This window comes from Meriones unguiculatus, chromosome 19 (genome assembly GCF_030254825.1).
Source record: "Meriones unguiculatus strain TT.TT164.6M chromosome 19, Bangor_MerUng_6.1, whole genome shotgun sequence".
Classification (NCBI taxonomy): domain Eukaryota; kingdom Metazoa; phylum Chordata; class Mammalia; order Rodentia; family Muridae; genus Meriones; species Meriones unguiculatus.
In genome coordinates, this window is record NC_083366.1 from 4851815 (window position 1) to 4872397 (window position 20583).

General features: G+C 39.0%; 1 protein-coding gene across 1 annotated transcript in view; it reads right to left on the bottom strand.

Annotated features, from left to right (window-relative positions):
• Gpr158 (G protein-coupled receptor 158) overlaps positions 1-20583 on the bottom strand; it is a 561148-nt gene that overhangs the window by 408445 nt on the left and 132120 nt on the right. The window lies entirely within an intron of this gene.

The window sequence follows — 20583 nt, forward strand, 5'->3', positions numbered from 1 at the left end:
GAAACCCAGAATTGCTAAAACAATTCTCTACAGTAAAAGATCTTCAGGAGGTATCTCCATTCCTGATCTCAAGCTGTACTATAGAGCAACAATACCAAAAGCTGCATGGTACTGGCATAGAAACAGACTGGTGGTGGATCAATGGAATCGAATAGAAGACCCTGATAAATCCACACATTTATGGACACCTGACTTTTTACAAAGATGCCAAAACCATCCAATAGAAAAAAGACAGCATCTTCAACAAATGGTGCTGGTCTAACTGGATGTCTATATGCAGAAAAATGAAAATAGATCCATACTTATCACCATGCACAAAACTAAAGTCCAAGTGGATCAAAGACCTCAACATAAAACCAGACACACTAAACCGGTTAGAAGAAACAGTGGGGAACAGCCTAAAACTCATTGGCACAGGAGACAACTTCCTGAACAGAACACCAACAGCACAGGCTCTAAGAGCAACAATCAATAAATGGGACCTCATGAAACTGAAAAGCTTCTGTAAAGCAAAGGACATAGTCATCAAAACAAAACGACTGCCTACAGACTGAGAAAGGATCTTCACCAACCCTTTATCTGACAGAGGACTAATATCCAGTATATATAAAGAACTAAAGAAGTTAAACAGCAAAAAAATCAAGTAATCCAATTAAAAAATGGAGTACAGAGCTAAACAGAATTCTCAATAGAAGAATATCGAATGGCAGAGAAACACTTAAAGAAATGCTCAACCTCATTAGCCATCAGGGAAATGCAAATCAAAACGACAACAATTTTTTTAAAAAGTCTATAAATCTAAAAGAGAGCAAGGGGTGGGGCACATGAATGTTTGAAAGGAGGGATAAGAATAAGGAACTGATGTGATTATGTAATAATTTTTAAAATTTTGTGTTTTTATTTTAAAAAAAACATAAAGAAGGAGTGGCAAAATAGTTCAGTGATAAAAGCACTTCCCACCAAGCCTGAGGACCTGAGTTCAATTTGCAGAATATACGTGGTAAAAGAGAACTGACACCTTAACATTGTCCTCTAACCTCCCACCTATGCCAAGGCATTTGTACACACACACATATACACACACAAACACATACACATGCACACACACACACACACACACACACACATACACATGCTTAAACAAACTAACAAATAAATACATGTTTTAGGGTTACTATTGCTTTGATGCAATACCATTCCCCTTTGGACCCTGGCGACAGGGGATGATGCAGTAGACATGGAGGAGTACTGCTTAATGCATTGCTCCTGTCTTCAGGATCTTGCCCTGTTTGAGCTCCTGTCCTGACTCCCTTTAGTAACAGTGCTGTGTAAATGTAAGATGAATAAACTCTTTCTTCCCCAAGTTTCTTTGGTCATGGTGTTTAATCACATCAGTAGTCACTCTAACTAACCCAGAAGTTGGTTCCAGAATACCAGGGTATTGTTATGACAGATCTATCTATGTTGTGGAGGAGTTTGGATCTCTGGGATAGAAAATCCATTGAGTGTTGAGATCTCAGTGGGATGTTCCGTAGGAGCTGGGATGATAAGAATATTGAGGGCAATACAGAAAAATTGAGGCCTTTCCTGTGAAGTTATTGAGGTAAAGTTAAAGACTATCGAGACTTTTGAATTAAGATTCTGTGGTTCTGGTTAGATAGGGTGGAGAATTACCTGTGATTAACAGTATACTAAACTGAAAGTTTTGCTGTTTTTTGTTTGTTTGTTTGTTTGTTTGTTTTTTGCTGTCTTACTAGATGCTGGTCTGCTGTAGTTAAGTAAGTAGTGCTTATTAAGAAGAGAACAGCATCGCTGAGATAAAATCTTCTGGGAAGTGTTTCCTGGAAGCATAGAGACATTATGTTCCACAGGCAGCCAAAGTTGTACCCCACACTAGTAGCCAAACTTGGCACTATAAGAGTCACCCAAACAGTACTGGTTTTGAAGGCATGAAGGACTTGTGGAGAGCATCTGAGGCATGGCACTATGAGAGGCCAGGGGAGGCCATTGGTTGAGGTGAAGCCCCAGTAGCAGTTAAAGACCCAGGATCAAAGGAGTCATGCAGAGGAGTTGAGTCTTGGTACCATGAAGAGAGGCTACTGAGAGAGGATATTGGTAAAACTGCATCCCAGTTGCAGGAGAAGACTCCAGCATTTTGGTAATGTCAGTACCAAAGGATGACCACCAAGAACAACAGCAATGGTAGAACCAGCTGGAGCCTAGAAAACAAGCCATGTGTGCAGATGACAGAGCCTGAGAATGATCCAAGTCCAGAAAAATGATGAGTGAATCCCAGAAATTGGGGATTTTTTGGGGGGGTTTGTTTTTTCTTTGTTCAGATTGTGACTGTGCCCTCTGGAAGTAAAAAAGCACTTAATTTGTTTTTTATTTTACAGGAACAGAACCCCTCCACAGCCCCTGCAGCCAAGTTGCTGCCCTGTTTGAGATCCTGTCCTGACTTCCTTCAGTGATAGACTACAGTGTGAAAGTGTAAGCCAAATAAACCCTTTCCTCCCAACCTGCTTTTTCGCATTTTGTCACAGTAATAGAAATCCTAACTAATACAATTCATAAATACACAAATGTAAAATTTTAAAAATGCAATCATTGTCTTCAGTTATGTAACTATTGGTGACCTCACCATGGTCCAGTGGATAGTTCCATGACAGACTCTTATCTCTCTGAGCCATAAGCCCTCTGTAGGTTGCCTTGGCCACACTGCTTTATCACATCTACAGAAAAGTAATCAATACAGGCAGAAAAGAAGGGTTTTTTGTTTTATTTACCTGCCAAGTACAGTTTTTTTCTATGCCATTTTCTCTGAAGAGTATTAACTCTTTGAAAGCTTAAATTTAGCCACTTTTTGATAGTCTTTGCTCTAGTCTTCACGACGCTCTCCCCTAGAAATCCAATAATACCCAAGAGAAGCATCTTGCTATCCAAGATTTGCAATTACAACAGTCCAAACAACCAAGATTGATTTCTCCCTCACCTTTGACCTCATGGGTGGGGGTGCACATATATATGGGGTGTGCATATCCACGGGTACAACACCCATATAGAGGCCAGAGAAGGACATTGCATGATCTGGTCAATCACTCTCTGTCTTTGAGAGTCTCTCATTGAACCTCTCTACCACACAGATGTTACAGGCACATGTGCTGCCATGCCCAGTGTTTTCCATGGTAATGGGGGTCAAACCAAGTTCTCATGCTTGCTCAATAAGAGCTTTGATCCCCTGAATCAGTCTTCCCCTCCCACAACTCTCAATTTCAACTATTTGTTCTGGATTCCAGTTTCCTTTACATTTTGTTTTCTAGGGAGAAGAGTTCTTTCATTTAATTTTTTTTTTTGTTTTATATGCAGTATTTGGTGAAAATTATGGGGTTTTTTTTGTATTTTTTTTTCAGTGCAGTTTATTCAGGAACATTGAACAATCCTCGGACCCTGGGGAAAGCCAGCCCACAGCTTAAATAGCCTCTGGGTAGCCAACCCAGGCACATTAATAGTGGGAGACTTCAACACCCAACTCTCAACAAAGGACAGGTCAACTAAACAGAAATTAAACAAAGAAACAATGTCTCTGACAGAGGTCATGAATCAAATGGACCTAACAGACATTTACAGAACTTTACACCCAAATACAAAAGAATTTACCTTCTTCTCAGCACCTCATGGAACCTTCTCCAAAATAGACCACATAGTGGGTCACAAAGCAAGCCTCAACAGATACAAGAAGATTGAAATAATCCCATGTATCTTGTCTGATCACCATGGAATAAAGCTGGACCTCAACAATAACAGAAATAACAAAAAGCCTACACACACATGGAAACTGAACAACTTGTTACTAAATGACAGCTGGGTCAGGGAAGAAATAAAGAAAGAAATTAAAGTCTTTCTAGAAATCAATGAAAATGAAGACACAACATACCCGAACTTGTGGGACACAATGAAAGCAGTGCTAAGAGGAAAGTTCATAGCACTAAGTGCCTTCAAGAAGAAATCCGAGACAGCTCATTCAAGCACCCTAATGGCTCACTTAAAAACCCTAGAAAAAGAAGAAGCAGACACACCAAGAAGGAGTAGACGGCTGGAAATAATCAAACTCAGGGCTGAAATCAATCAATTGGAAACAAATAAAACAATTCAAAGAATCAATGAAACCAAGAGCTGGTTCTTTGAGAAAATCAACAAGATCGACAAACCCTTAGCCAGGCTAACTAAAAGGCAGAGAGACACCACCCAAATCAACAAAATCAGAAATGAAAAGGGGGATATAACTACAGACACTGAGGAAATCCAAACAATCATTAGGACTTACTTCAAAAGTCTATATGCCACAAAATTTGAAAATCTAAATGAAATGGACAATTTTCTTGATCGATTTGACTTACCAAAACTGAACCAGGACCAGGTAAATCAACTAAATAGACCTATATCCTTTGACAAAATCCAACATCCATTCATGTTCAAAGTATTGGAGAGATCAGGGATACAAGGCACATATCTAAACATAGTAAAGGCGATATACAGCAAACATATAGCCAACATCAAACTGAATGGAGAGAAACTTACAGCAATCCCATTGAAATCAGGGACAAGACAAGGCTGCCCACTCTCCCCATATCTCTTCAACATAGTGCTGGAAGTCCTTGCTAGAGCAATAAGACAGTTGAAGGAGATCAAGGGGATACAAATTGGAAAGGAAGAAGTCAAATTATCACTATTTGCAGATGATATGATAGTATACGTGAGTGACCCCAAAAAGTCTACCAGGGAACTCCTACAGCTGATAAACACCTTCAGCAAAGTGGCAGGATACAAAATTAACTCAAAAAAATCAGTAGCCCTCCTGTATACAAAAGACAAAAGGGCTGAGAAGGAAATTAAGGAAACAACACCCTTCACAATAGCCACAAATGACATAAGGTACCTCGGAGTAACCCTAACCAAGGAAGTCAAAGACTTGTATGAAAAAAATTTCAAATCTCTGAAGAAAGAATTAGAAGAAGATATGAGAAGATGGAAAGATCTCCCATGCTCATGGCTTGGTAGGATTAACATAGTAAAAATGGCCATCTTACCAAAAGCAATCTACAGATTCAATGCAATGCCCATCAAATTACCAACACAATTCTTTACAGACCTGGAAAGGAAAATTCTCAACTTCATATGGAATAACAAGAAACCCAGAATTGCTAAAACAATCCTCTACAATAAAAGATCTTCTGGAGGTATCTCCATCCCTGATCTTAAGTTGTACTATAGAGCAACAGTTTTAAAAACTGCATGGTACTGGCATAGAAACAGAATGGTGGATCAATGGAACTGAACAGAGGACCCAGAAATAAACCCACACACTTATGGACACCTGATCTTTGACAAAGACGCCAAAACCATACAATGGAAAAAAGATAGCATCTTCAACAAATGGTGCTGGTCTAACTGGATGTCTACATGTAGAAAAATGAAAATAGATCCATACTTGTCACCCTGCACAAAACTGAAGTCCAAGTGGATCAAAAACCTCAACATAAAACCAGACACATTAAATCGGCTTGAAAAAAAAGTGGGAAATACCCTAGAACTCATTGGTACAGGGGAAAACTTCCTGAACAGAACACCAACAGCACAGGCTCTAAGAGCAACAACCAATAAATGGGACCTCATGAAACTGAAAAGCTTCTGTAAAGCAAAGGACACCGTCATCAAAACAAAGCGACCACCTACAGATTGGGAAAGAATCTTCACCAACCCTTTTTGACAGAGGACTAATATCTAGTATATATAAAGAACTAAAGAAGCTGAAAAGCAGCAAACCAAGTAATCCACTTAAAAAATGGGGAACAGAGCTAAACAGAGAATTCTCTGTAGAGGAATACCGAATGGCAGAGAAGCACTTAAAGAAATGCTCAACCTCACTAGCCATTAGGGAAAATTATGTTTATTTGTTCCCAGTTATTCAAGGTATCATATCTGTCATTGTACCTGGGCCATACATCTGGGTGCTAATAGTTTCACCTGAAGGGGCTAACAGTGCTAACAACTCCACCAAAACTACTCCTTTGTGTTTTATGTTTGTGTGTGTGTGTGTGTGTGTGTGTGTGTGTGTGTGGTTGTTATGGTGGTGGTGGTGGTGGTGGAGGTGCTGGTGGTGGTGGTAGTGGTAATTTGGTTAAGATTAGATGAACTGGTAAAAGGTTCTATGATTCTCCAAGCATGAAGTTCTCTGGGTAAATTTCCACTGTTCTTTTGTTTGTCCTTACTGTTCATGACACATCTGTTCCAGTTTGTTCCACCTGCCTTCTCTCAACTCAAAACCTCCGGGATTGATTCAGGTGAGTTTCTTGCTTAAGTTGGTTATACTCAACATGCTTTTGTGATTAAAAATGAATGATCTCTTGGCTCATCAGCTTCTGTTTTCCAGGACTATTGTTTTTTATGCACATAATATGGCAGCTCCTTTAAACTGATGAGCCCTTATGACAGATTTCTACTTTTGTCTTGGAGAATTATGATTTTTTTTCATTATAGTACACTGCACACATTCTACATCCAGATTCCAATAGAACCTCAACTGAAGAATAAGGCAAAGAATGAAAGCAAGAGATTTCACTCTTGTACCCATTCTATTGAATGTTATGAGCATATCTGCCGATATGAATGTAAACACTCCAAAGGAAAACAACAGAAAACAGTTCTTGTTGTTCTATATCAAAACTGAGCAAGAGAGAATGAGGAACTTAGTGACTGTTACAGCATGTGGATAGATGCTGCTTGGGATACAATAACACCCACCGACATTTAATCAACAGAATTCACACGGATCAGTGCTACTAAAAGCACCATGCCTGATACCTAAAATACAGTGTCACCAAATCCAACCTCAAGCAGTAGTGATCAATTCTCTTGCAAAGTACAATTTGCAGAGAAGCTCTCACTCAAGAGGAAATGTGTTTTTCAGCTGTTTCCCCACAGCATAACAATAAATAGAAACAGACTTGGGAAGCAGTGAGACTATTAAGAATAACAACAGAAACAATGTCTCAGCTTAAAACACTGTATTTCAAGAAAATGGTTACATAGATTTTCTTTTTTCAAAAAGTGTGTCCCATCCTGGTAAGTGATGTGGGAATCAGTTAGACCACTATCCCAGCTCTGCCAGTGATCAGAAGTGTGACATTAAACATATCACAACGTCTTTCTCAGCACTATTTTTCTTTCCATGTAAAATGAGATAATTTCCTTCAATGTACAAACTGTATATACTAAGATTGCTTAGTTGTCTAAGTATTTATATTGCTTAGTTGTCTAAGTATTTATATTGTGAGCATGAGGACCTGAGTTTGTGGCATTTGCTTGTAATCAAAGCACTGGAAAGGCAAAGGTAGGTGGATACCTAGAGATTGATGGTAGTCAACCAGCCTCAACTACTCCACAAGATCTAGGCCCGGTTTCTTTTAAAACAAGATGGGTGGCTCCTGAAGAACAAAAAAATTGACTTCTGGCCTCTACATGAATGTGAACATATGTGCATGGGTACCTGCATACACACTTGCACCTACATGATCATGCACACATAAATAAAAATTAAACAAATAAATACATGATACATGCTTTGTCTGTGGCAGAGAATGGAAGTGAGCCATTGCAATGACTGGTCTTTGGTGCTATATCTGAGCTAAAACCAGGCATGAAAGCATTCAAGTTTAGACACCTACTTGTCCACATCCCCTCTGAACACCTTCCCAATAAGTGTTCCTGCCAACCTGTGAAAAAGGATGTTGAAAACAGTTGTTAATATGGAAATTTTCTGTCTCTTCTGTGATTGTAGCTGTTGATGAAGAGCCAAATACCAAACAAGAGTTTCAAGAGTACAATGGATGCATTTTATAAATGAGGATGATAAGCAAACTTAATAAAACACATAAAGAATGCCATATTTAGGATGTGTTAGAATTACCCGAGATTTTATTGTCAAAATTCAGTTTTATGGGTATCCCAGGCAATTTTGATGAAGGAAGATCTGAACTGCACTCTGGAAAGACAACTCTAAATGAGGTTTGATTTGTAGAGTTTCCTGTGGAGCTAAAGAAAATTGTCTTTGGAATTCAAATGGTCCCAGTCATTTTTTCAAACAAAGATACTTTTATGTAATTCTTAAAGTAGTCTTTCCCACGGTTAATTCCTATATCTGGACAACATAGCTAGAACCACAAAAACAAAAACAAACAAAAAAACACCTGGGCAGAGCTAAAAATATGGAGAGTTGAGATTTTATATTGACAATTGGGGGGGAGCATTAGTTAACTCACAAAACAGCAAAAAATGCCATAAAGGAAGTTTGTCTCATTTTTGTCTTTTAGCAATCTGGTATGATAAAATACTTTACACCTATCTAATAGTTATGAAACCTGGATGGTCAGCAGAACTTATGCACAGCTTTTTTATACATTGTGTTAGTGAATCTTCAGATGTCTCAAATGTGTGATTCACTACATCTCAAAAGTTCATTCATCTCGCCCTTTAAACCTAATCACTTTTACAGCTGTCATCAATTTCCCCCTGAGAACCTCCACATTTTAGCTGCTGAAGGGTATGTTGTTTGGCAAAAGATAACAACACCTACCTACCTTGCTAGCTGATGACAGTGGGATGAGGGAGGCAGAACATGATATTCTGTGTCTTCCCTTTCCTGAAGCTCTCTTGTGTTTTTTTCATATCAAGGCTGTCTAAAGACATCGCAATCACTTTAAAATGAAGCCTACTTCACTCTCCACATCTTTCATACAATGTGGTTTGTCCAATTAGAATAATAAACCATTTTAATGAAATATATGCTTTATGTGTTTTCAGAAGGAGAGAGAACTAGTATTTCCTAAAGAAAATGTATTTGCAGAGTTCAGCAATAGACTCAAAACAACTTTGGGTATTGTATAAATAACTTTAACAAAAATGTTGACGTCAGTGTCAAAATAAATGGGTCAGGTAAAGAGTAAAATAGCTCAAATGCAAAGAGTGATTATAACAGTAACTGTAAGCATAGACAACCACCTTCTTCTCCACTGTACTGCATAGAGACAAACTCCATCAAGCAAATAGCATGTTCTTCAAAGCATATTTGACTGCAGAAGAGGAAGAACAAATTAGGAGACAAACAATTATCTTCTTCATAACTTATAATCTATGTTAGCCCTGTTCACTAATAATTCTTTACATGATTATGGGGAGTACAAATTGCCTCATAAGTCTTTTCTCCTAAAGAACATGTTTAGGTTTATCCCCAGATATTTTTCTTTTTGAGGAAAGTGTGAAGGGGATATTTCTGTGATTTCTTCCTCAGCATGATTATTAGCATATAGCTAGACTACTAATTCTCATAAATTCATTTTGTCTCTTGCCACTTTGCTGATAAACACTTTGTGTTTATCATTTCTAGAAGTTTTCTGGTACAATTTTTAGCTCTCTTACATATAATATCATATTAACTGGATAATTTGACTTTTCCTATTTATATCGTTTAAGTTCCTTCTTTTGTCTTATTACTCTAGCTAGTGCTTTAAGCACCATATGGAAAATGATTGGCAATAGCAGCCAGCATGGTCTCCTTCCTGATTTTAACTGGATAACTTCAGGTAAGTACTAATAAAATAAATAAGAATATAATAATAATGAGGGTATTATGTTGAAATATGTTCCTTCTAGTCCTCTTCTGATCTTTCTAGAATCTTACAAAATAATGTGGATAGCTAGTGACCAAACATTAAATCCAGGAGCTTTTAGAAGACATTTTGTATTCAATGAATAACACTGCCCTAGTCAGAATAGTCTCATCTACTGTGCTATGCTTTAACAAATGTTGCTGCTGATGGTGAGGCAGCAAGAACAGAGGTATGACTGGAAGAATATCTTATGACTAAATCTTATAGAGCAAACTCAAGAGACTAAGGAAGGGTGGGGTACTACATTGGCACTGGCTTATAAAAACCACTGTCCCAATTTAAAAAAAATACAAAGTGGTTTGGAATAAAAATGTCTGTTATCGTTTCAGTTATGACATGAGCCCATCATGTGATTTGGGAAAAGGAGTAGATTTTCTTGCCTTAGGTACCCTCTAGCTCTTAGGACCCAAAGTTCCATGAAATTAAGATGCTGACCCTGGCACCAACCTCACATACAGTTCTAGGTACTAAGCCTTGGTTCAAAGAAGTCCTGGATAAAATGTTCAAAGTCAAGAACATCCCTGGATAACATTTCTCTCTTGCTGTAATTTGAAGGAACATTTGCTGTTTCTATTTCTTTGATACACAAGCAGCCAACATTTTCTCTTCAATTAGGCTTCCCCTCCCTCTCAGTCTCTGATTGCTGTGTTTATCCTGCTGTATTTTGACTGCTTCTATTTCCATTTCATTTTGCACAGGAGGACCAACTTCTGTCTTGATGAATGAAACTCCTGAGGGAAGATTTCCATTTTTATAAATATTCCAAGAAGGTAATTTCCTGCTCAAAATAGAAAGCTGACATTTTTGTCTTTATGCCTATATTCATGGGTTGACTTTAGCATGAAAACATGTAAGTAGGAGGCAGGGTATTGAGCTAGGCTAAAAAAGAAAAGATTGGTATATACTCACTTATAAGTGGATAATAGACATATAATATAGGCTAAACATACTAAAATCTGTACACAAAGAAGCTAAGCAGGGAGGAGGACCCTCAGTAGGATGCTCAATCATTATTCAGAAAAGCAAGCAGGCTAGACATCAAAAGAGGGAGAACATAGGGAACAGGACAGAGGACCACAGAGGGCCTCTGAAAGACTCTACTTAGCAGGGTATCAAAGCAGATGCTGAGATTCATAGCCAAAATTTGAGGAGATGCAGGGAATCTTATGAAAGAAGAGGAAGATAGAAAGATCTGGAGGGGACAGGAGCTCCACAAGGAGAACAACAAAACCAAAAATCTGGGCCCAGGGGTCTTTCCTGAGACTGATAAACCAACAGAGGACCATTCATGAAGATAATCTAGAACCCCTGCACAGATGCAGCCCATGGCAGCTCAGTGTCCAAGTGGGTTCCCTAGTAAGAGGAACAGGGGCTGTATCTGGCACGAACTCAGTGGCTGGTTCTTTGATCACCCCTCGCCCCCCCCCCCCGAGTGGGGAGCAGCTTTACCAGGCCACAAAGGAAGACAATGAAGGGAAGATCTCCTCCCCTTCTATCAGACCCTAGCCTATCAGGTCTCATCAGGGTTGGCTGTATCATCTTCCTCTGTGGCCTGGTAAGGCACCCGCCCCCCAGGGAAACATAATTAAAGAGCCAGCCACTGAGTTCATGTCAGAGACAGCCCCTACCCCCTTACTAGGGAACCCACTTGGAAACTGAGCAGCCTATGGGTTTTCTCTAAGCATGGGGTCCTTGGTTGGAGCATCTAGGTCCTTGGTTGGAGCACCGATTTCTACAGGAAGAAACTTCTAGGCATGGTGGCATGTGCCTTTAATCCCAGCACTCAGGGAAGCAGAAGAAGGCAGAACTCTATGAGTATGAGGCCAGCATTATCTACAAATTTAGTCAAGGACAGACGAGGCTACACAGAAAAACCCTGTGTCAAAAAAATTGTCAGAATTTTTAAAACTGAACCGTAAATGGTTTTAAAATGGCATTATGAAATTATACCATTGCACGTGGTGGTTACCTTATGCTGTACAGCCTAGATCTCTGAGTATCAGCTGCCCACTTGTAACAGTCTATCTTGAAATATCTGGTAGTGAGGAGAACTTGGGGCAGTTAATAATGACATGGGAGGCATGTACCATCACCAAAACCAACCAGGGGCATTCCTGGGCATGTCTATACACAAAGAAATGCATGGTGAAACTCTTATAAGACTTGCTCAAAATCAAGCCAGCATGGATGAGAGCATCATGAAGTCCTACTCCTAACTAAGGAGCACTTGAAAACTGATGCCTGTTGAGGAAAGATGAGTTAGTTTTGTTCAGGGATACAGATCTTAAGAGGCTATAGATGCTCTAGTAGTGTCCTATACCCATGTACATACAAGCAGCACTCAGTGGATTTTTTTAAGAACACATGAAATTAGGAGGTAATAGTGATGGGGGTAAGGGGAAATTTAGTGGAGGGAATGTAGGTAGATTTGATCAAAACACATTATGTGTTTGTGTAAAATTCTCCAACAATAAAAACAAATAAATATTAAAACCAAAACCCTCACCATCACCTACCTTATGGAATACATGATCAAAATATGGAACAAAATGCATCCATTCCCACTGCAGAAACACAACTTGAAATAAAAGTCTCTGGAAATAAGGCAACATGTAAGTAGGGTGGCTTGCTCCAATGTTCAACTTTGCATCTATTCAATATTTAAGATACTATTATGATAAGCTTTGTATTGAGAGCTAAAGATAACACTAGGGTTCAAACAGATCTATGGCCCATTAAGCCTAACAGAAGAGCCTAACACACAATAATATTACCATACAAAGAAAGACATAGCCAGAATCATTATAAACAACACAACAAAACTGGGTAAGATACCATGAGAACTGTAATAGTAAAGCCAAACCTAGTGAGAGGCCACAGAAGTCTCTACAAAAATGGTGTTGAAGCAACTTGCTGACCTGCATACAATAGAGATAAATCCAAAGAGTTCACTGGGCACACTGCTGTCCTGAAATGGAGAGGCACAGAGCAGCAGAGGGACTAAACGAGAGCCATGCTAGTGTGCAGAGGGTGATTGCGTGAAACAGAAAAGGGGAAAATGCAGGAATAGTCAGAACCCCGAATTGCAGGACCAGAGAGGTGCAGAAAGCAGTCATGTGAATCAAACATTAAGCATCTCAGTTCTCTTAACTGCAACAAAAAGAAGACAACTGACAGTGTGTAAAAAGAGCTCCATTTGTTTTGCTGAATTTGGATCTGTTGGAGCATAGGTGTTGCTCCAAAGATGCTAAGAGAAGCAGACATAAATATTTATGTGATAAAAAGTCAAGACTTGGATAAAGTGGTGACAAAGAAGATGCCTCAGAGGACTCGCAGGTTTCTACCTTGAGTAAGTGGGTAAATGATGTCACTCTCTGGGATACAGAGCATGGAGGGGGCAGGCTATGCTGATCGTTCATGTGACAGTCAGGATGTATTGGCTCTGGAATGTCTTTGGAGCATACAGACATTATTCATTCAAAATAGATGTTTATAGGTCCCAACTGCTTTCTTTTTTCTCCTACTTCCTCTTCTTGAATAGTTCGAGCTTGCGGTCCAGGAATTTGAAATGCCTTTTTACTCTGTTCCCAAGAAAGCTGCTGTTGCACAGTGCTACTTTCAAACACAGTTACAAGCTTTCCCCTGCAAATAGGAATCAAGCCACTCAGGCAAGACATGAGACCATCTAGTCGTCAGTAGCACAAGGATTCTCCTGAGTTCTTAGGCAGACTAGGCTGGCATGGAAGGCTAAGACGTCAAATAGACTTCTTCCTGCTTTTTTAGGAGCAGGCCTTTGCCCCCTGGAAGCTACACAGAGCACACCTGCAGAGTGTTACACTTCATACGGATTCTGTGGTCCTCAAGGTCAACAGCAAACAGCAGATGCCTAGATTTTTGTAAAAAGCCTTTGCTCTGCTCAGGACTCTTCTCCACATCAAAGGGCATCAGAAAAACTGAGTGAGACAGGGAGGTGGTTCGCAGGTAACAGCCTAACAACATGACTTCCATCTTACTCAGCATGGTAGAAGGGCTCCCAAAAATTGTCCTCTGACCTCTATATGGTATGCTGTCTGTCTGTCTTTATTCTATCTATCTACATTTATATATCATCTATCTGACTATCTATAATTTATCAATTTACCTATATATAACAGCTAGCTAACTCTATCTATCTATCTAACCATCTGTCTCTACCTCACTTCTCATGTCTCTCTCACCATTAGTATTTCTTTTGGAAACTCTATGCTCAATTTATTTCTTACTTACTGATTGGATCATATGTGTGCGTGTGTGTGAGTGTGTGTGTGTGTTACACATATGTGCACATGTGCTTGTACAAGTGTGTGCACCATGCATATATACAGAGGCCAAAGGAGAATGATGTATCTATCATCTTCTGTCACTCTTTCACTGTGTTTTGCTCCATTAGCAACAAGTAAGCCCCATCGACCCTCCTCTGACCTCCCCAACCCCAGTGCTGGGATCACAGGCAAGCATGATCACTCTCCATTTTTCAGAGTGATAGGAATCCAGACTCGGGGCCTCATGTCTCGGGGCCTCACTGAGCCACATCTCCCCAGCATAGAATGATTTTCTCAATGTTGAACTTTTGATGTCTATAAATTCTATCAGTCCCCATCAGATGTAAAGTTAGCAAGGATTTTCTCTCATCTTGTAGACTGCCTCTTCATTCTGATTGTTTCCTGAGTTTTGCTTACAAGTTTCAATTCCTGCAATCCCATGTGTCAAGTCTTGGTGTAACTTTCTATATTACTAACATTTTCATAGAGAAGGAATTCATCCATTACAACTCTTTCAAGAATGATTCACATTCTCATCAGGTCAAAATATTTATAAGGTTATGAACTGCTTATAGCACTAGTGAAGTACCATTATCCACTCATATTCATTGAAACTTACCAGGCTATGCACTATTCTTGTCTTTCTCCTGTGTAGAAAACATTTTTAAAATGTGATGCTAAGGAAGTTTAGAATGAAAACAACAATCCATTTATGTGAAATAGCTTCCCCTTGTTTATTTTAATTCCATTAAAAGGAATCTCTTCTTGGCCCTTTGCAATAAAGGGCCCAAGAGGACATTCATTCCATCTTCTATAGTATGGTTATTGCCAAGACACTAGCCAATAAAGAAAAGCTAAAAAACTATTAACAAGGGTCTATTCTGATAATAAAAACCTCAACAAAATATGTGCACTTAATATGCAAATTATAGGTGATTATTATGGAGGAAAGGAATGCAGCCATTTAGAAAGCTCTCACAAAGAAACTATGAGCAATATGCTGATTAAGAAAAGAGAGCTGCTTTGATCACCTCCCCCTGAGGGGGGGAGCAGACTTACCAAGCCACAGAAGATGACAATGCAGCCACTCCTAATGAGATCTGATAGACTAAGATCAGAAGAAAGGAGAGGAGGACCTCCCCTATCAATGGACTTGGGGAGAGGCATTCGTGAAGAAGGGGGAAAGAGGATGGGATTGGCTGGGGAGGAGGGAGAAGCTTATGGGGGATACAAAGTGAATAAAGTTTAATTAATAAAAAATTTAAAAAAGAGAGAGAGCTGATCTTGATTTAGTTTTGGTAAATGGAATCTATCCATTTCATTTAGATTTTCAAATTTTGTGGCATATAGGCTTTTATAGTAAGACGTAATGATTGTTTGGATTTCCTCAGTGTCTGTTGTTATGTCTCCCCTTTTGTTTCTAATTTTGCTGGTTTGGACAGTTTCTCTCTGCCTTTTAGTTAGTTTGGCTAACTAAAACGGTTTGTCTATCTTGTTGATTTTCTCAAAGAACCAATTCTTAGCTTCATTAATTCCTTGAATTGTTTTATTTGTTTCTAATTTATTTGTTTCTGCCCTGACTTGAACATTTTCAGCCATCGACTCCTCTTGGGTGTGTCTCCTTTTTTTTTTCTAGTGCTTTCAGATAAACTATTAAGTTGCTTGTATTCGATGTTTCAAATTTCTTTTTTTTCATTTGCTTATTAGTATAAAAATTATCTTTTTTATATTTTTTATTAATTATACTTTATTCACTTTATATCCCCCATAAGCTCCTCCCTCCTCCCCAGCCAATCCCACCCTCTCTCCCCCTCCTTCATGCATGCCCCTCCCCAAGTCCACTGATAGAGTAGGACCTCTTCTCCTTCCTTCTGATCTTAGTCTATCAGATCACATCAGGAGTGGCTGCATTGTCATCTTCTGTGGACTGGTAAGACTGCTCCCCACTTAGGGGGAGGTGATCAAAGAGCAGGCCAATCAGATTATGTCAGAGGCAGTCCATCTTCCCATTACAATGTAAACCACTTGGGCACTGAACTGCCATGTGATACTTCTGTGCAGGGGTTCTAGGTTATCTCAATGAATAGTCCTTGGTTGGAGTATGAGTCTCTGGGAAGTTCCCAATGTTCAAGTTTTCTGGTTCTGTTGCTCTCCTTACGGGGTTCCTGTCCTCTCCAGCTCTTACTATTTCCCACATCTTATATAAGATTCCCTGCACTCTGCCCAACAATTGGCCATAAGTCTCAGTGTCTTCTTTGATAGTCTGCAGGGCAGAGCCTTTCAGAGGCCCTCTGTGGCAGGTTCCTAACTTGTTTCCTGTTTCCATCTTTTTCTGATGTTCATCCTCCATGCCTTTCAATATGGGGATTGGGTGTTTTAGTCAGGGTCCACTCTCTTGATTAGTTTCTTTAGATGTACAGATTTTACTAGGTTTATCCTATGTTATATGTCTATATGAGCTAGTATGTACCGTGTGTGTCTTTCTGCTTCTGGGATAGCTCACTCAGGATGATCCTTTCCAGGTCCCACCATTTACCTGCAAATTTCATGATTTCCTTATTTTTCATTGCTGAGTAATATTTCATTATTTAGATGTACCACAATTTCAGCATCCATTCTTCACTTGAGGGGCATCTGGGTTGTTTGCAGCATCTGGCAATTACAAATAAAGCTGCTACAAACATGGTTAGGCAAATGTGCTTATTGTGTACTTGAGCCTCTTTTGGATATATGCTTTAGGAGTGGTATGGCTAGATCTTGAGGAAGCACTATTCCTAGTTGTCTGAGAAAGTGCCAGATTACTTTAGAGAGTGGTTGTACTAGTTTACATTCCCACCAGCAGTGGAGGAGGGTTCCCCTTTCTCTACAACCTCTCCAACATGTGTTGTCAATTGAGTTTTTTATCTTGGCCATTCTGATGGGTGTAAGGTGAAATCACAGGGTTGTTGTGATTTGCAATTCTCTAATGGCTAATGAGGTTGAGCATTTCTTTAAGTGCTTCTCTGCCATTCGATATTCCTCTACAGAGAATTCTCTGTTTAGCTCTGTTCCCCATTTTTTAAGTGGATTACTTGGTTTCCTGCTTTTCAGCTTCTTTAGTTCTTTATATATACTAGATATTAGTCCTCTGTCAAAAAGGGTTGGTGAAGATTCTTTCCCAATTTCTAGGCAGTCGTTTTGTTTTGATGAGAGCATCCTTTGCTTTACAGAACCTTTTCAATTTCATGAGGTCCCATTTATGGACTGTTGCTCTTAGAGCCTGTGCTGTTGGTGTTCTGTTCAAGAAGTTGTCTCCTGTACCAATAAGTTCAAGGGTATTCCCCAATTTTTCTTCTAAGCGGGTTTAGTGTGTCCAGTTTCATGTTGAGGTCTTTGATCCACTTGGACTTCAGTTTAGTTCAGGGTGATAAGTATGGATCTATTTGCATTTTTCTACATGTAGACATCCAGTTGGACCAGCACCATTTGTTGAAGATGCTATCTTTTTTCCATTGTATGGTTTGGCATCTTTGTCAAAGATCAGGTGTCCATAAGTGTGTGGGTTTATTTCTGGGTCTTCTGTTCAGTTCCACTGATCCACCCTTCTGTTTCTATGCCAGTATCATGCAGTTTTTATAACTGTTTATCTATAGTACAACTTAATATCAGGGATGGAGATATATCCAGAAGATCATTTATTGTAGAGGATTGTTTTAGCAATTCTGGGTTTCTTGTTATTCCATATGAAGTTGAGAATTTTTCTTTCCAGGTCTGTAAAGAATTGTGTTGGTAATTTGATGCGAATTGCATTGAATCTGTAGATTGCTTTTGGTAAGATGGTCATTTTTACTATGTTAATCTTGCCAAGCCATGAGCATGGGAGATCTTTCCATCTTCTCATATCTTCTTCTAATTCTTTCTTCAGAGACTTGAAATTTTTTTCATACAAGTCTTTGACTTCCTTGGTTAGGGTTACTCCAAGGTACTTTATGTCATTTGTTGCTATTGTGAAGGGTGTGGTTTCCCTAATTTCTTTCTCAGCCCTTTTGTCTTTTGTATACAGGAGGGCTACTGATTTTTTTTTTAGTTAATTTTGTATCTGGCCACTTTGCTGAAGTTGTTTATCAGCTGTAGGTGTTCCCTGGTAGAGTTTTTGGGGTCACTTGTGTACTATCATATCATCGGCAAATAGTGATACTTTGACTTCATCCTTTTCAATCTGTATCCCCTTGATCTCCTTCAACTGTCTAATTGCTCTAGCAAGGACTTCCAGAACTATGTTAAAGAGATATGGAGAGAGTGGGCAGCCTTGTCTTGTCCATGATTTCAATGGGATTGCTTTAAGTTTCTCTCCGTTCAGTTTGATGTTGGCTATAGGCTTGCTGTATATCGCCTTTACTATGTTTAGATATGTGCATTGTATCCCTGATCTCTCCAATACTTTAAACATGAATGGATGTTGGGTTTTGTCAAATGCTTTTTCAGAATCTAGGGAGATTATCATGTGGTTTTTTTCTTTCTGTTTGTTAATATGGTGGATCACATTGATGGATTTCCGCATACTGAACCACCCTTGCATATCTGGAATGAAGCCTACTTGGACATAGTGGATAATATCTTTGATGTGTTCTTGAATTTGGTTTGCAAGTATTTTGTTGAGTATTTTTGCATCAATGTTCATAAGGGAGATTGGCCTTAAATTTTCTTTCTTTGTTGGGTCTTTGTGTGGTTTAGGTACCAAGTTGACGGTGGCTTCATAGAATGAGTTTGGTAATGTTCCTTCTGTTTCTATTTTGTGGAATAGTTTGAAGAGAAGTGGCGTTAGCTCTTCTTTGAAGGTCTGGTAGAATTCTACACTGAAACCATATGGTCCTGGGCTTTTTTGGATGGGAGATTTTCAATGACTACTTCTATTTCCTTGGGGGATATAGGACTATTTAATTGATTTACCTGGTCCTGATTCAGCTTTGGCAAGTTGAATGGATCAAGAAAATTATCCATTTCCTTTAGATTTTCAAATTTTGTGGCATATAGACTTTTGAAGTAAGTCCTAATGATTGTTTGGATTTCCTCAGTGTCTGTAGTTATGTCCAATTTTCATTTCTGGTTTCGTTGATTTGGATGGGGTCTCCCTGCCTTTTAGTTAGCTTGGCTAAGGGTTTGTTGATCTTGGTGATTTTCACAAAGAACCATCTTTTGGTTTCATTGATTCTTTGAATTGTTTTATTTGTTTCTAATTGATTGATTTCAGTCCTGAGTTTGATTATTTCCAGCCATCTACTCCTTTTTGGTGTGTCTGCTTCTTCCTTTTCTAGGGTTTTTAAGTGAGCCATTAAATTGCTTGAATGAGCTGTCTCGAATTTCTTCTTGAAGGCACTTAGTGCTATGAACTTTCCTCTTAGCACTGCTTTCATTGTGTCCCATAAGTTTGGGTATGTTGTGTCTTCATTTTCATTTAGTTCTAGGAAGACTTTAATTTGTTTCTTTATTTCTTCTCTGACCCAGCTGTCATTTAGTAGAAAGTTGTTCGGTTTCCGTGTGTGTAGGCTTTTTGCTATTTCTGTTGTTGTTAAGGTCCAGCTTTATTCCATGGTGATATAAGGGATCATTTCAATCTTCTTCTATCTGTTGAGGCTCACTTTGTGACCAACTATATGATCTACTTTGGAGAAGGTTCCATGAGGTGCTGAGAAGAAGGTAAATTCTTTTGTGTTTGGGTGTAAGGTCCTGTAAATGTCTGTTAGGTCCATTTGATTCATGACCTCTGTTAGAGATATTGTTTCTTTGTTTAATTTCTGTTTGGTTGACCTGTCCTTTGTTGAGAGTGGAGTGTTGAAGTCTCCCACTATTAATGTGTAGGGATCTATGTGTGGTTTAAGTTTTATCAACGTTTCTTTTACAAATGTGGGTGCCCTTGTTTTTGGAGTATGAATGTTCAGGCCTGTGATGTCTTCCAGTGGAATTTTCCCTTGATGAGTATGAAGTGACCTTCCCCATCTCTTTTTATTAATTTTGGTTAAAAGTCTATTTTATCAGATATTAGAATGGCTACTCATGCTTGCTTCCTGGGTCCATTTGCTTGGAAAGCCATCTTCCAACCCTTTACCCTCAGGTAATGTCTATCTTTGTGCCTTAGGTGTGTTTCTTGTATGCAACAGATTGCTAGGTTTTGTTTACACATCCATTCTGTTAGTCTGTGTCTTTTTATTGGAGAATTAAGTCCATTGATGTCGAGAATGATTAATGATCAGTGGCTGTTAGATCCTTTGATTTTGATGTTGGCTGTGGTCATAAGGTTGTGTGCTTGGTTGCTTCTTGTTTTACTGTAGTGAGGATAATTATTTCCTGTATTTTCTTGAAAATAGCTAGTTTTCTTGGGTTGTATTTTCCCTTCTAGTGTCTTCTGTAATGCTGGATTTGTGTCTAGGTATTGTTGAAATTTGTTTTTGTCATTGAATATCTTGTTTTCTTCGTCTATGAGAACTGATTGTTTTGCTGCGTATAGTAGCCTTGGCTGACATCTGTTTTTTCTTAGGCTCTCCATGATATCTGCCCAGGCCCTTCTGGCTTTCATAGTT